This window comes from Rattus norvegicus, assembly GCF_036323735.1.
Source record: "Rattus norvegicus strain BN/NHsdMcwi chromosome Y unlocalized genomic scaffold, GRCr8 chrY_unlocalized_25, whole genome shotgun sequence".
NCBI classification, from domain to species: domain Eukaryota; kingdom Metazoa; phylum Chordata; class Mammalia; order Rodentia; family Muridae; genus Rattus; species Rattus norvegicus.
Window position 1 is genome coordinate 306,659 of NW_026947384.1, and position 14,592 is coordinate 321,250.

General features: G+C 37.1%; 1 long non-coding RNA gene across 1 annotated transcript; it reads right to left on the reverse strand.

The window, feature by feature from the left end:
- Positions 1–577: 577 nt before the first annotated feature.
- Positions 578–13,815, reverse strand: LOC134484658 (uncharacterized). Its single transcript, XR_010062248.1, has 3 exons — positions 13,653–13,815; positions 5,479–5,659; positions 578–777 (listed from the first exon to the last, which is right to left on the reverse strand). It is a non-coding gene; the product is annotated as an uncharacterized LOC134484658 (long non-coding RNA).
- Positions 13,816–14,592: the final 777 nt, after the last annotated feature.

Consider the following 14,592-nt stretch of genomic DNA (forward strand, 5'->3'; position numbering starts at 1 on the left):
GCATTTGGTTCTAAACTTAAAAGACTTTTTTTTTCTATTCCCAACAGAAGATCAGTAGCAAGTCATAGCAGGATTCCATAGAAATGAGAAACTGAAGCGATCAGAGAACTCAATTTGCAGTTAAATGGGCTGTAAACAATCCTTACATGTTCATCAAAGAAAATACTTAAATATTAAATACTTGGTTGGAAGAGGGATTCTTGTGCACCTAACCATTTCGTAACTTCACTAATAAACAAGGAAATTTCAACCTCCCCAACCCCCCCAAGGAAAAACAACAAAAAATCCTCAAAAACAAACAGAAAAAAAAACACTCTAAACCACTAAATTAAAACCCAACGCACCCATAGGTTAAAGCCACTGAGCAACAGACAGGATTGAAACAGCATCACAATTCTAACCAATTGACTGAAAATCTTAGTGATAATAACTGTTAATTGAAATGAGAGTAAAACTATATTCAAGGCTAAAGTGAGATGTCCGGGTTCTGAAGCCTCAGCAGAACCAGCAGCAGCGACGGCAGAGTCCAGGGCAACAGAAAGCAGTAGTAAGGGCTCAGATGGGAGACCTCAGCCTACCTTTGTGAGTGTTGTAAAGGGCTGGAAATGTCAGGGTGAAGAAAGTTGTAGAGTATTTGCCAGGCAGCATTTACTGGAAGAGGAAAGGCTCTTCTTGTGTCACGGTACCAGCACAGGCACTGGATGAAGCGAAGCCAAGCAGGAATGCACTGAACAGTGGCTTGCACTCTGTATGTATTTCTGTTGCAAAATTCTGGTTCTGTGAATATTTCAAAGAAGAACGAAAACAATATCGCAATTCAAATAAATTAACTGTTCATACCATTTATTCACACAGTACAACTACCCATCAGCATATCCATAAAACCCTATCCCGTGGGTTCACAGTCACTTTCTCCTATGCAGACACTACTTGCACAACCTCATTAGTGGCTGAGAAAACGAGAGAAGCTGAGGTGACTACTGGGCAATTCTTTTTGCGATTTCTGAATATCCTAGAACCAACTCAAACAATTTTGTACTTTTTTCAAGTGTAATAAAACTATAGGAAAAGAGTCTATGAATAAAAGGAAGAAAAACACATGCTTTGTTCTATGACTTTAAACATAGGAAAATGTAGAAATATTACGGGTACAGAGACAGCTTTGTAAGTGGCAAGTTACTATAAACATACACCCAGAGCACACGCTCTATGGCCTCCTCATAATCATAGAACGCTTATGGCTCATTATTGTTTTTTATTGCTGCTCTGCAGTAGTTTTTGTTTTGGGGACAGGATTTCATTTATGCACCCCAGGATGACTGGCCATCCTATGGGTTCAGCCTCCTCAGTGCTGGGATTGCAGGTGAGTGGTGGCCTGCCATACCCAATTTATCATTATCTTTTGTGAGTACATGCTAGGTCTCTCTACACTTAGATCTTTGTAATTAATGCAAACTTCCTAACTAAATTAACTTGGTGTCACCTAAGCATGGGTAAAGAGCCAGAAGAAGGTCAAGACTTCTGAACTGACCAGGATGTTCTTTCTCAGGCATTCGACCTGATTCTAAGCAATCAGTACTTGGACCACTGGCTCCTACAATGGCATCCTGAGCATTTCTATGAGGACTAGCTGCTGGCACTCTAGCAGTTGTGATACAGCTACCAACACATATGAACGTTGAGATATAACTGCAGAATTCTTTAAATGTAAGTTGTAAATGTTTTGGCAAGAGGTTGACTAAAATCCTAACACAACTTAAATGCCAAATAAATGAATTCAGATAAGGAGATTGCTAACAGGGTGCCAAGCACATTTAATTCTGTGTGTAATGCTATTGGATGAGTTTTCATCATGACATTAACTGTCGAAGTTATCATTCCCAACAGTTCTTTGTTTATGCTGGCATTCACTAGTGTGAATACAAAATCATACTGTATCTTGCAGATCATTTGGCAACAGGCCCTTATTCTCATCCCATTTAAGTTCAAATTGTAAAAGCAGATCATATATTCCAGGTCCATGTGAATCACTGACAGGCTGTTCAGCTGATCGGCCATCCAGAAATTGGCAAAGCCTACCTTATGAAAGGCAGCAGTAAATACTCAAAAATGAGAAAAAGAAAGGAAAAATGAGAAAACATAGAATCAGTTCTCTACTGCAAGGCTGACCATTCAGAATGACTGCTGTTACAAAGGAAACCAATAAATAACACATGTACACTAAGCCCAGACAACGAGGGTGTGTAACCCAGTAAAGTAGGAAGGAGTTGAATGCAAAATCGGAAGGTAAACAGTGGAAGAGTGTGTGGTTGTCGTTGGGGAAAGCAGAAACCAAGTGGAGGGAGAATATGCTAGCCATAGTGGTTCGTTCCTGTAGGCCTTCACTTAGAAGGCTGAGGCAGCAGTGCAACAAGTTTGAGGCTAGCCTGTGCTACGGAGTAAGAAAAATAAGTGATGTAAGCACAAGAGGCAACCCGGTGTTGGACTACAAATCATTTGTTGGACAGGGTACACTTGGCTGACTACAAAGCTCTTCTTTGCCTATAAAAGACAGGAAGGGACAGACAGTGGTGGGTCATGCCTTTAATTCCAAAAGATGGAAGAAGAGGCATGCAGATCTCTGAATTGTTATCCAGCCTGGTCTACAATGTGAGTTCTAGGAGAGCTGCACAGAAAAACCCTGTCTCACAAAATCAGAGAGAGAAAAACTGGCAGGGAGTGTGATCATCTGAGGTCTGTTGCATTCTCTAACCTAAATGACACTCTTAGAGCATTGGGTTTCAAGCCCAGGATCTTATGCATATGAGGCATGCACTCTACCACTTGACTGCACCCACAGACTATATAATATTGATTTCACTAATGTAATGGTAATGACTGTGTTGGCCTTAACATTTCCACAAAAGTCACCTCTGACCACTATTCTGAAAATAATGATAAATGTGTTGTTAAGCAACTAACTCATGCAATATATTCTCTTAGAGTTTATAAATGGGTATAGCTCAATTCTGATAACAATTCTCTTAAGGGGAGTAGGTTGAGACAGGCTGCACTATGTACCCCAGGCTGGCCTCTAACTTGAAATTCTCCTGCCTTTACTCAGTAAGGCCAGGATCATAGTGTGTAACAGCACGGTCAACTTTCTCACAGTATTTCCTAAGCTAGTCCTTTGTTATTCACATTAACACAAATTCACCTTGACTGGTTTTCTTTAAACCTGTTATAATTATAAAAAAAATTCCTGTCATTGCAGAGGAGAACCAGATACTGTTTGTTGTGCAGTGGACCCAGTGGTACCTGCGTGGAGGAGAATGGATAGAGATAGCTTTTAACTTTATCCTCTTAGTCTCCCTTTACTTTATCATACAGAAGAAAATTTATAGATAATATTGCATTCCTCTGACACTATAGTAATTCTGAAAATGAGCTTAAATTTCTAGCTCTCTGGATGTATCCTTTTTTTATTTAGTAGACACATTCAACCAGGGAAACTATGGCAGGCCTGCCCTCAGATGTGGTTGGTTCTTTCGCTTTATTCTATAAACATTTCTCTTCAGAGGGTTACATGACTATATAATATGAATCAATCTTGAATATCATCTATAACAGATAAGGTTTGAATTAGCTACGGAAACAATAATAACAAGTTTTGAGATACTCGTCTCTGGAGCCGATATATTTTGATTCTATGATCCTCAGCCTGTGCTGATAACCACTGAACACTCTCCAGGTCCCTTAAGATCATGTCCATGCACACACAATTTTACACAAAAAAATTGGTAAAACCTGATCTGTGCCCAGGCAGTCATTGCACATGCCTTTAGAGTCAGAGGCAGCAGATCTGGGTGAGTTCAAGATTAGCCTGTTCTGTAGATCCTGGTCTCAGACAAACAGGGCCACACTGAAATACGTGCCTTGAAAAATAACAACAACAGCAGCAGCAGCAACAAAAATAAACAAAACAAAACAAATTGATCGCTAATGATATAACTAAGGACTCTATTTTAAAACTTTAGTTAGCTTACTAGAAGAATGAGGTAATGTTACTATTGGAAAGTCTGGGACTTTGTGCTATCTAATTGGATTCCTAGTTGGGGCAAAAAAATGATAGGATAGAGGACAAAAGACTTCCTTAGTATAAATAGAATGCACTATATTTGACACAGTAACTTTACAGAAATATAGTACTTAAATTTCTTAATTTTTTTTTGGGGGCGAAAAGAAGGTAGCATAAGTCAATTATAAAGATTCCGATACAACTATGAATATAAATGTTGAGCAATCTTTATTTTTAAGACCAAGTATTTTTCAGTAAAAATAAAGGAGAAAAAAAGGGAAATAAGATATTTATTTTAGGACAAAAGTTTACAAACATTTTCAATAAATAAAACTATGGTGAAAACATTAAGTTAATATTCTGACATACATTTTAGGGAATAATTTTATAAATGAAGTTTGAGTAAATAGTCGAACTGATTTTAAATCACCTATACCCTATAACACTTCTGTTTTGGTAATGATATTACAAAAGCAACAAATCACTGCTTCAAAGAAGACGTTTACTAGTGTGTTAATCCATTTTATACCTCACTCCAGCCTATTCAACCAATCAGTCTAAATTTATCATCACACAGTTCAGACCTAGATACACATCCATTCAACAGGGATCATTCTACTCATCAGTGAAAATAATTATGCATGAAATGATGGCTTCCTACTCAAAAAAAAAAAGGACTCACCGAGGCACTGCTCACAAAGAACGCATCTATGCCATCCTGCTATTGCAACATCATCACAGTAAGCTTTCTGAATCTTCCAAAACCGTCATTTAGAAATAAGTTTATAGAAATGCTAGATCGGTGGCTCTATAGTTATGTACTGCTGATTTTGTGTAGGAAGGAGCTTAGTTCCCATCACCCATGCTTGGTTCACCACTGTCTACAACTCAACCTTCAGGGATCAGACACAATCATTAGGCTTTCATGAATACCAACCACATATGTGGTAGCCATACACATACATATATGTAGGCACTCACATATATGATTTAGACAAAAATAAACACATCATAGGGATTTATAGTTATAGGAAATCTAAGAGAATACTGAGGTAAATGCAGTATAAAGTAGCCTTGGACTTCTGATCCTTCTACCTTCAAATTCTAAGTAAGGGATTACACAATAACACTCTACCTGACTCTCTTTTCTTTAGAAAGAAAAAAAAAGTGCTATATTTTACCACACTGGTTAATTAATTATAATATATACAATCAATTCACTATCTGATTTCCATGTTATAAATGTTCAAGTATATCTGGTATCCAACAAATGCACTTACTCCTGAATCTGGGCACTATTCCCTTGTCCCAATGTGAATCCTGCCTCTAAGGCTGTGCAATCCAACAGTCCAGTGAGGAATTTGAGGAAGTCAGTGCTAATGTACTATGCTCAAAATATTGTGCATGCCTTCTAGACTTACCAGAAGTTTAAACAACCAAAATCTGGATTTATAGTAGAAAGTTTTTTGGGGGGTTGATAAGAAAGAAGTGCATAAACCCATAAAGCGCAAGTGAATACACTTATATTGGGATGATACCAATTGGAGCAAAGAAGCACGGCAGAAGACTCAGGAACCATAATATCACCAGGAATTCAGCAATCTGTAAAGCAGAGGGAAGACAAAAGAGAGAAAGTTCCTCATTATCATTACACAGAATAGCCTTTAATAAACAAATATATAAAAAATGATGCACAGTTCAATAATCCACCAGTGGGAGGTTGACTTGAGCACTGATCAGGTTATTCATGAACACCCTTGCATTCAGTCACTCAGAGTGGAGTACATCTATGGAGTCCCAGTAAGTCAGACGCTCTGTGAGAGCGGAGAACACTCAGGAGACTCCCAGTGAGCTGGCCATTCTTTTAGTGAGGACATGTTCACAAGACTCTGTGCTGTACTACCTCAAAGGGATGATGATGAGACAAATTGTTTCTTCAATTAAGTTAAAAGGTGAGGAAATGATTTACTCCAGCTTGTCTCCAACCATTTGTGTTGATGCTCAGTAGAAAAAGGAATTCAATCAGAAGATAGCTACCACAGTAGATTCTTATCAAGGACCACACAGTTCTATCTATTTCAAGTTTATAAACAACTGAAAGAAATATATTGGTTAGTTATCTACCATGTTCCCTTTAAATATCTTTTCTCATAATTCTCTAAGTCACAGACCTAGGACAAAATATTTCTACAAAGACAATCTGTATATAGATAATCTTAATAGTCAACAAATATGCATCTAGGCATATTTCTTCTACCTCTTTATGCTGCAGAGTGCCATTAGATTAATTTCTATCAAACTTTTTTAATCATGTTATTCCATTGTTCTATATGGTTTTTTTTAATTTTCATTCTTTTTCTAAAGTATAAAACAGCAGGTTTAAATGGCATTGAACAGTAAGACCAGACTTTGTTTTTGTTTGAGACATGCAGTCATGACAATCCTGCAGCATGCTATGTAGACCAGACTGGCTTCAAACACAGGGATCATCTTTCCTCTGCCTTCTGTATCCTGGCATTAAATATGTGCCATGCCTAGTATAAGACTAGTTTAGTCAATGGGAGCTTTCTATATGATACAACCTCTTCTACTTTGCTGTCTCTGTCATTACACTAATTACACTTACTTCTACTGCACAGATTTGTTGTAAAATGAAAAGATACAAAACACAAGGCAAATGTCACATAATAATAGTTGACATCTATGGAATGTTTAAAACATTAAGAGTTTACTTTTTTCTTGGTACATTTACATGTAAAATAGTTTAAATCATTATAATAGCTTCATGAATTTAAATTATTATACCTATGTTGATGGAGAAAACAAGAGCACAGAAAGGTTGAGGAATTTGCTCTGGATTATTGAGCTAAATGTAACATTTGGTTGGCCTGGCCTTGTACTTGAAGGTACCCATCTTCCTCTGCCTCCACACCTGGCTGCAACTTTTATAACTGTGCATGAAGCTGGTGCTCTCAAGTACTATGTTGCTTATATGCCCATTCACACCACTCGGGAACACTATTGATCTCCACTTCCTACAATTCTGATATTCAAACACTTTAGCTCTGCAAATTAAAGCTCTTAAAGACATCTACTCTCCAAATTACTTTTCCCAAACCTATGCTACACTACTCCCACTGACAGTCCTAATGCATCTTACCTTTTAAAAAGTGGGTTTTTTCCCAGCACCTACTGTGCTCTTTCATTTCATCTCAACCAAATTATACTTGCTTAATTTATATAATCATTTTTTTAAAAAATATTTAGTAACTTAAAAATAACAGGTCAGAAAAAGTGTTGCTTTGAAATCAAATATATAAATCAAATATCAAATCCTAGTAGGAGAAATTATTTGATTTAGAATTTCTGGTTCTCAGTTTCCTCTTGGTCAATAGAAATATCATCTGTTCTCATACTGGTCTAAAAGAAAAATGCTTAAAATGATAAGTTATTCGGAAAATGCAACTTAAAAACTAAGACAATACCTCACATCCACTTGGATGGACGTAAAAGCACCCTCATACATTACTGGTAGTAATGGAAAGCGGTATAACCTCTATAGAAGAAAATAAGATGCTTTCCTATAAAGTAAAACATGCCCCAAGCCTGCACACCTACTTGGGTTCCATTTCTCGCCCCAATAGGAGGGAAACAACTCACCTACATCACCCGTACAGTGTTTTCTGATCAATACATGTGAGCCATAGCAAGCACATGCCCATAGGTCCTAATATCATAATATAAACAATGAAAGTTTATTAATTAAGTTTAGAAGACCCAAAGAGTCTATGAATGGACGAATGGATAAACAAAAAGTGATATGTGGAACGTAGTACGGATTGATGCCACAACGTAAATGAATATTGAGAACACACTAAGTGAAAATGCCACAAGACTTCAATCACATGGACTATCTACTGGAGGTATATCCATAAAGACAGAAAAGTTCTGTAGTTGTCGACAGCTGGAGCAATAGAAATTTGTGACTGGGCTCCCTTCTAAGACAATAAAAGGTTTAGGTAGATTGTGCAACAATATTGACATCTTCTTGTAAAATAGTTAATTCTGAGGTCAAAAAACAGCTTAAGCAAGCATGACAAAGTGAGTTTGCACCATATAAAAACAGGCTTTGTCATAGATACTTATAATTTAGTGCTGTATCATGAAGCCAGTCATGCCGGGAAAGTTCACTAACCAGCAGCCTAGCAAAATAATCAGCCTCAAGTTCAGTGAGCAACCTGGCCTAAGGGAATAAAGCAGGGATAAGAAAGACATCTGTTATCCTCTTTTGGGCTTTTTCATGTACACATGCTGGGTATACCTGTATACAGGAATCTGACACACACACACACACACACACACACACACACACACACACACAAAGAAGGAGTGTTCATCTTTTATACACTTCATTTCACTAAAAAAAGTAATTACAAAGGGGGAAAGTAATAAAGTATTGAAGTTGACATTGAAATTACATCTTAAGATTAAATGTTTTAACTGTTTGCCACTCACGGATTTGCTCCAACATTCCAAAATTTCTAATTCTGTCTGGTCAACTTGACATAACGTAGAGTGACCTGGGAAGAGGTACCCCTATTGAGAATGTGTTGTGACTGTGTCTCTGGTAGACGGTCTTGACTGATGGCTGATGTGAGAGGGCCGCAAAAAAACTCAAGTAATTATGGAATAAGCTGAGTTCATGGAGTTTCTATCTAAGAATAAGAATGCCACCTCTGTGAATAATGGATCCATATAATAAAAGCTGCATACTGTTCTATTCTAAACTCTCACATAGTTTAAAATCTTAGTGAGAGGATACTAACATTCATTAGCATCTTTTGGGCTAAGTGATGTTTTATGTTGCTTGCTGTGTATAATTTTATTTTCACAGTAAAAACACACATGATTTTACAGGAGCTAAATGAAGAAACAGAGTTAAATCAAGTGCTTCATCTAAGGACACAAATATTTAATTTCAGTAATCTGGTTCCAGAGCCTTCTGGACTTGTATGTAAAATATTTACAAATCAGAACATGTCTGTTAACTCAAAACAAAAAACAATGCCCCAAACAGAAGTCTATTCTAAATCTTTTCATTATAATCTTTGCTGCATTGAGTCCAGTTGGTGGATATGTTTTCTTTTGTTGTTTTGGGTCCTAAATCACTGTTGAAACTCATCACAGTACAGTGCCTGCGCTTTACATCCCTTTCCGGCCATGGTAAGTAAGCACTGTCTTCTAATACGAATTGTCAATCTTTTTGTGAGCTAAATGAAATAAGTGTATTTTTGGAGTTTGGCTTCTTTTGTTTATTTTTAAATGGTTAGTTTCATGTTTTATAAACCTCAGTTATAAACTTTCATCTGTGTCCCTGTATGTGGCTTCAGTTCATTCCTCTCTCTTCTCCACACCATCCCATTGGGAAAAAAAAAAAACAAAACATCTATTACGTTGTTGATAGAACTTTGTATTGTTCCAGGTTGTGTACATAAACATAGTACAGTTACTAATGTTCTCGAGTGCTTATTCGTAGGTCTATGCACTTATCTCTATTCCTAGAGATGGTTCATAGGTTACTGCCCACAAACATAGGTTACCTCCGTTTTGGTAAATAGTGCCTAGCAACACTCTGAAGTGCTATGCCTACCTTTCACTTCCAGTATTACTGCCAAGATGTGCCACTATACAGAGCAACACAAGTCCTGTACACTCCAAATATATGGCTATGTGAGAGGCTTCAAGGCTGCTACTGTTGTAGGCACATTGGCACAAAATTATTTCTTTGTATTGTAGCCTCTTAGGTTGTACATTTATAAAAAACAAAATAATTAAAATGATTTAACATTTTACATATACTAACAATTATTCTCAAAAAGTATTTCAACAATCAATAGTCCTACCATTAATTTACAAGTGCTTATTTTATACACTTATGTCTACTGCAATTGTTAACTCATAAGTGAAATCTGGCATAATTTGATTATTTTAAATTGAGCAAAGGTTAATAGAAGAAAAACTGAAAAACAAAAATCTGTATAGAAAAAATTATTTTTATGAAATTAAAACTCTGGGAAATGAGATTTTTTATTGAAAATTATTGAACACTAGGTCATGTTCCCTTGAGAGACCATAGCAATTTTTCACATAATTTTTATGTGAATGCAAAATGAAAAGAATCTTGCTTGTACTTGCTTTACCGCTGCTGTGTTTCTCTCTGACTCTCAACAGTGCTATCTTCTCAGTACCTGAGGGGAGTTAAGTAAAGACAGACAGCTGGCCTTATCTGTTTACCCTACCCCTCACCAATACTCACAAAAATCAAACAAAAAAAGGTTCTGAGGTTAGAGTGTAATGCACAATGTTAGATATATAAACTGCATGCATTAAAAATAAACTCAGAGTAATACAGTCTATGTTTACTAAAAACTTAGCTTGTCAAATAAGTTAAAAAATAAAAAAAATACCCAAAGACTCCCTTTCCTTTAATTCACATGAAAAGAAAGAAATCTGCTTTTTTCCTGACTTACTTAAACTCTTAAGGATTGACTTTTCCTAGTTTTTCAGTACTGGGGACTGAACTCAGGAGTCCATTTGAGACAGGCAATCATTTTGCTACTGAACTACATAACCCTCTCCTTCCTCTGTACGCCCAAACCCTTTTTTTTGTCTAAAGACTCATTGCGGTCAAGGGCAGTTCCTATGTGTTCAAGTCACATAAAGGTGACTTGCGGGTTTACTGGGGAAATAGCATAGTGAGCAGAGAGCTTAAGGTGCAAGTGTGAGGATCTGAGTTTGAATGCAAGAAATCCACATAAAAAGCAAGATTTTATAACATGAATCTATAATCCTTGTGCTCCATCCACTGGATAGCAGGGTGAGATAGGAGAATATTAGACACCTATAGGCCAGCTTGAATGGCATAGCCGAGGTAAACAATAGAGAAACCCAGCCTCAAAACAAAAGGGAACAATGCCTGCCTTGTTCCTCTGATATTCTAACTGTGCAGGGGTCACATTTACATTTATGGATAATACAAAAACTTCAGGTTCTAAGTTACTTATAGATGAACAAATAAAGATAAATTTATAATAATCCTGTATATTTAAGGTACTGAGTTCATTGAATAGATGAGGAAACTGCTGTAGAAAAGAAGAATTTTCCATTGGACCAAAACAACCCATAAATGGTGGACCTGGAACTGAAAGTCAGACCGAGTTCTGCTCTTTCCATGGCAGCTTGGTAATCTGGTTGGTCGTGTGTACTGTAGACGTTTCATGTATCCTAGACACGTAAACTATAATTACCCTACATGCACAGAAACTGGTTAAAATTATCATAACTCAGCAATATTAAATTGTATGATTTGTGTGCATAATACTTTTTAGCAACTAGTGGGAAGGAGGACCTTGAAGTTTTGGTTGTAATGGCTGACCTGTCTTTCTAGCTACAAAACTCTAATAATACAATGAAAACATACAGTCAATTGGAAAGTTCCTGCAATGCCTTGCAAATAGGTTTATAACTTTGTGATATAAAGTAGGCAATTCTGAGGAAAAAGCATCCAAGAAATAATAAAGTTCTGTACATCACTTAATTTCAATTGGTTTTCTCTTCAATCCATTCAGACTTCTCCAAATATTGTTAAACTTCTCTTATGCTGCATGTAGTATTCTAGTGATTAGAGACAAAAGTCCAGCAATAAAGGTGTTTGAGACCAAGTACAACTATTTCTTACATATTAGTGGCAAGAAGAGACAGGAGTATGTGATGCACTGTCATGCCACAAGCATCTGAAGAAAACTAATATGGCTAAAGGGATAGAAAAATAGAGAGGAGGCCATATAATGTAGTGTGCTCACTGAATGCCTCACTGAGAATACAGCATTAAACAGAGATCTAAATGAAGGGAAAGAATAAGGCAAATTGACACCCTGGGAAAGAGCTCCCTAAGCAACAGATGTGTCCAAAGACTAATGGATTCAACTGAATGAACATGGGGAGAAAGACAAGAGAGGAAGTAACCAACAATTAAGGTGCAACATCATTGAACATACTGTTTACTATAGAGGGGGAGGGTTTGAAAAAAGGGGAAAGAAGGAAACCACATTGCACAGACTTGTGGTTAGAAAAAGCTCAGGGTAGATGCACACTGTTGTACGATAAACAAGAAACAACTCTTGAGACAAAGATAGTAATAATGGATGGAGTGAATAGTGATAAAATTCAAAGAATATGAAGACACAGTAGTAAGATTTCATGTTTGTGTAAGTGATAAAATACGAAGGATGTTGTTTGGAAACTAAGTGTTGGCCAAAGGTAAACTATCATGTGTGCTGTCCCCAGCGAGTAGTATTACTAATAGTAACAGTTAGCAACTGACTCTAACACTGTGACAAAAGTGATGTGCCTTCCTACAGACCTGAAGGGTTCAGGTTATCAAGAACTAAATTCTTTACAAACATGAGCCAAAAGGAATAAGTCCATGAGCTCTCAGGAAAACAACTGTGCCCTTCCCAAAACCAGGCTTTTGGAGTATGGTTCTCTGACTACCAGGAACCATAACAAGCAGGGAAGTACAGATGCTTCTGAGAGGTTCCTGTTCCTGATTACCATATGTGGAAGGCTCTGACAAGGCTATCTCTTCAGCGATCCCACTCAACTCCTACCCAGGAATGACTGAGCTTTCCCATTGTCGACATATTTCTTCCTTTTCTTATACCAAGACAGAAAGCCACTTTCCTTCTCCCCATGTCTGATATCATCATGCTCTTTGTTCTCTTTCCCAAATGCCTGTTTACTCTGAATTGGAAGCAAATTAGTAAACCTTAGAGATACTGAAAGAATATCAATGAGGCAGTTGCAGACACAACAACACTTTTGACATCACAGCCGAAGCAATGGCTCTCCAGGATACAAGACATTTTTCAGGGAAGGTGTAATGATGATGTCACTGAGAACTGCCATAGCCTACCTGGGGAACAGCTTTCCCTTATATTAACCAGATTCGAGGGTGCCCTTTACAGGAGTGTCTCCAGTGACACAGTGAAAACCTATACATACTACAACTCTCTGAAGGTAGAGACTTATTTTTGCTTCATTAGTGGTTGCATGCTCTGAATGGAAAAACTTTGTCAGGGGCCTGGCATAGGTAGAAAAGTTCTGGGAACATAAGGTGGAGGAGATTCTTCTGGATATTTCTATTTCCAGGTATATTCCTGTGAGATACAATTCAATTTGTTAGGTTTCTCTGTTTCCCAAAGACCAGGATTTTCTTTGCAGACCTTTAATTGAATGAAAATTGTATTACGTTTTCCTATTGTACATTCCTTGGTATAGGACTCTATATATTTTTTCCCGTATGTGAACTTAAATATTCCTCTTTTCAATTCAATTTTTTCCAATGATTTTGGTAACAAAGGGGGTCATTTTTAGAGTGAATATAACAGTGTAAATATTGTGTACTCTTTTCAAAAGATAAACTCCCAAATCCTTATTTTTTCCTAAAATTACCAGACATCAGTAACACAAAGGACAACATAGACTATAGAATACAGTATTGTAGTTCCATTAGATATCAGTTTCTAATATCTACCTTCCTGTGTTCCCTCGGCCAGTCTTGAGGGTTTTGGATGTTTTACCATGATTCTTTCTTTAGGCCAAACATAAGATTCAGGAGGATGGGAAGGGAGAGGAATGAGTGAGGTCCAGGTATACCTCAAATTTAATAGGTTCTTAAGAACAGGAGGGAGTCTATTTGGCATTGTCATTTGTTGATTCTACATTCTTGAGCTAATTGTGCAGTATCCATGGCAATATTCCACCTAACGTCATAATTATAGAAGCCACCAAATATATATATACAGTATATATCAGTATATATATATATATATATATATATATATATATAGAGAGAGAGAGAGAGAGAGAGAGAGAGTAACAAATCTAGATAAGATAGATGAACGTAATAAGTGCATTCTTCCAGGAACCAGATATAGATCCTTCCTGAGAGACTCAGCTAGAGCATGTCAAATACAAAAGTGAATGCCAGTGGCAAACCAGTGAACTGAAAACGGAACTCTTGTTGGTAGATTTTGAGTAAGGATTACAAGGGCTGAAGGGTCTTTCAACTCAATAAGAACAAAGATGCCAACAAACCTGGTACTAAACCAATGTTCAAAGACTGTACATGGACACACTTATGTCTCCATCTGCATATGTAGCAGAGCAAGGACTTGTAGGGCACCAAAGGAAGGAGAAGCCCTTGGTCATCCATAGGTTTGACTCCTAGTGAATGGGAAAGTCAAGGGGTAATAAGTGTGGTTATAGAGTCATAGGAGGGGGACTGCTTAGGGATCTTGTGGAAATGAAACTGAATATAAACATAACATTTGAAATGAAAATATATAAATATTCAATTAGGGGTTGGAGATTTGCTCAGTGGTAGAGTACTTGCCTAGCAAGTGCAAAGCCCTGGGTTTGGTCCCCATCTCTGAATAAAAGAAAAGAAAAAAAAAAGAAATATCCAACTAAAA